Here is a 3657-nt window from a genome sequence, read left to right on the forward strand (position 1 = left end):
GGTTGTATCTCATAGAACCACGAAAGTTAGAAAGTTGAAATTTTCACAGATTATGTATTTCTGTTGTCGCTATAACAACAAATAGCATACGTACAAATAAATTCACCACAATCAATCATAATTATTCAATTTTCGAGGGCAGTCTATCACATTCTCTAATATCCAGCCATCTTCATGAAAGTCTTCGTCTTTTTTGTCATTGAGTTCCTGCATCAAGTATTTTAATGCTATCTTCATGCATTCAAAGTTGTTACACGTATATCACACGGACTAAAATATAATTATATCTTATCTAATATTCTATCTTAATCTGTAAATAAATAAATAAATTTATAAATCTATTATGTGTAGGTATTCATTTTTCAATTTAAAGTAGGATTTATTTTTCGTCATTTGTTGTATTAAGTATATCTAGGTATATACACTTCATATTTTTAGTGTAACCCCTAAACACAACGTGAGTGGCTTCGACCTTTTTATTCAAATTTATATTTTATTGGTACGGAGTTTTTTTTGTTGGTATTTAAATTAAAAACTATGTAAACACCACTGAAACCTTATGAAATGTTATATATGCGGAGAGATTGCATTTATAGGGCATTTCTTTGATACCACTAAAAACACTCATAGGGTTGCTGTGTTCTCACTATTTATCACTATTATTTTCAATCTTTTTTAATGTTCTTAATTTTTATCATTTATTTCATACATAATATATATATACGAGTATAATATATATATTATATTATATAAATATATTTTTTTAAATATTTTATAATATGAATAAGTTAAATGGTACTTGTGGTACATTTTTTATATTGTTAAAAATGTATGTGATAAACATTTTATATAATAAAATTGTGTTATTTTCTTTGATTGCCACAGTTGTATTTGTATTTGATTTCTTTATCTTTGTTTTTGATATTATTTATAGTATTAATAATATGTGTACTTCTGATTTATGTTTCATATTATTCATTTAAGAAAGCGTTAATAAATTAATAAATGCTTGGATGGGTTGAATTAAATGCTGAATTATTTTATTTTCATATTTTTTTTTGAGACGTAAGTTAGTGTTAGTTTAAAAATTAGAATGAATTGACCTATTTTGAAACTTGATAGTAAGAATATTATCTGTGTTCGTGAATCAAACTAACATGAACACTGAATTATAGTAAAAAACCAACATACGCCACATAATAGGTCGATTCACTCTAATGTTTAAACTAACGGAGCTAAGAGTCATGTGCCTAGTATAAATTTGGGACGTTACACACTTGTAAGACGGAGACAACACATGGGTGTGGCGTCCTCTTAAATAAAACGGATAATTTTTACCAAACGTATGACTAAATACGTTTCATTTTAAACCTAAATAGAAAACATTGGGTTCAGTCTTTGGTATTACATTTTTTATTTACCTGTCTACTATAAACAATTGATAAGAGATTCTCACATCAGCAATATCAAAGAAATGTTTATTATACTCCGTGCCACTAGAGAAGTAACCCGCTACGCACATGCGGACTGACGGCAGAGATCGTTTCGAGGCTCCGTTTCTCCCCATTTTACAAAATTATACATACTAAATTATAGTCATGCTATAAAACGTTGCCACCGTTGACGGTCTTGATCGTGCAACGTCAACATGTCAAATAGGTAGGGGATGCGCGGATTCGATTGAGATTTGGTCGGGACACGGTGTTACTTCTCTTGTGGTACGGAATATAGAATATAGTTTAAATTCCTGCATAGAAAATATTGAGTTCAGTATTCAATTTCGATTCATCCAATCATCTTCTAAAAACTATTGATATCAGATACATTTATTACAACTTACAAAACACCTACTTGCAATGTAAACAGAGGTAAGACAATGTCGTTCGAGGTGGCGAGAATAGTCCGGCAGCGGTCGATATAGGGTTTCGTGGACAGCAAGCGATTGTGTGTAACGAGTGCGGAAATCGACGTAATCGTGATATCAAAAACTTCTGTTAGCGAAACGAGAGTCTATCGGTGCGGGCTCGACAGTGAATTAAATAACGTTCCAGTCAATAGCATTTTATTCTGACTGCATGAATGTACTAAGTGTAATATTAATAATAGTATGGATACTGACCCTGGAGTTACCGATCGCATACCATTGTATTTTTTAAAGACGAAAAACAGCCTGGAATATTTTAAAGCAGTTATTAATGGTGTCACCAGTGATTCAAACGAAGACCTTTTTGAATAAAAGAGTAATGTCACGTAGGATTAACTAAGATTGATTATTGGCTAGATAATTTGATGTGCAATATTCCTGAAGTTATAATGTGTTATCATTTAAATGGCATTGTTCAAAGGTATGAGTTAGTAAAAACTGAAAACTTGCCATATATGAATGATTCAACATTTTCACCTTAAGTCATCAGAGATTTCGCACAAAATGTATTATCATTTTTAAAATTAGAGATTGGAAATGTTTTAAGATTAGAGATTGAACGGTTGAAGTTGTGATGGAAAGCTGCAGATGTTTCTGTTTTTCTTCTTGATGTCATGTGGCTTGGATGTATTTTGAGCAGGCAATTAATGATTTCGCGTTCTCCCTGGATCCGGTGGGAAGTCATGTTTTGCACCTCTGGTATCCTTGATAGCAGTTCCTTGATACCCGATTGTAGCATTGATCTTGTATCATTTAGATGGTTCGATGTTTTGGTCTCATTGAATGTAGCTGGATCTTCGTAGTTTGGTTCTCCACTGCATTTATCATGGAGTGGATGTAGTCCCCTTGATTTATTTTGCAGACGGCGCATATTTCATTTATTTTATTCCATTGATGTAACAACAAATAGCATACTTGCATGTGAATACTCCACAATCACAATTGTTTAATTTTCGAGGGCAGTCTTTCATATCCAGCCATCTGCATGAAGTCTTCGCCTTTTTTGTCATTGAGTTCTTGCATCAAGTATTTTAATACTATCTTCATGGTATCCCTATTTTGAGTACAGTTCTCCGACGGTTGGTCCTGTAGTTTATGATCTGGTGGCGCTTGCTTGTCTAAGTCAGTATGGCACATTGGTTGTCCAAGAAACGTACAATCTAAAACCAAAAAAATGTTATTATATTTTGAACATTAGTCATTCTAACTAATAAATTACCAATTTCACTCTCTGGTGTCGCATTTGTAATGTCGGTTTCCACAGTGTAAGTGCTTGTTGCACTGAAATTAAAAAAAAAGTATTAGAATAATTTATGTGCCTAAGGCATTATACAAATACAGAATACTGACGTCGAATGTCAGTACATGTCACACAATTACACAGCTCATTATTGTTCTCGAAATAATTTTGTCCGTAGAATACTGTAATTTCTTCGCCAACTTTAATATTTTTCACTGCTAATATGCCAGTTTTTTTTTTAACAATGCATTTCAATGTACAGTTTGGGTTGCATGAGTGATTGCAAAATGCCGCTGGTCCAAGGAATAGCATATCACTCTTGACTCTACCACTGAAGATGATTGAAAAATCGTTTTCGCCTTCAATAATGTACTCAGGTTCTATTCTATATTGATCCAACCAATCAACTAATGAGTGTACCTGTTATCAAAAATTACATGGTTATCAGTGTGATTAGGAAATAAAACAACAAACCTTTTTTATATTTTGTTTT

Source organism: Acyrthosiphon pisum, chromosome X, assembly GCF_005508785.2.
Source record: "Acyrthosiphon pisum isolate AL4f chromosome X, pea_aphid_22Mar2018_4r6ur, whole genome shotgun sequence".
NCBI lineage: Eukaryota > Metazoa > Arthropoda > Insecta > Hemiptera > Aphididae > Acyrthosiphon > Acyrthosiphon pisum.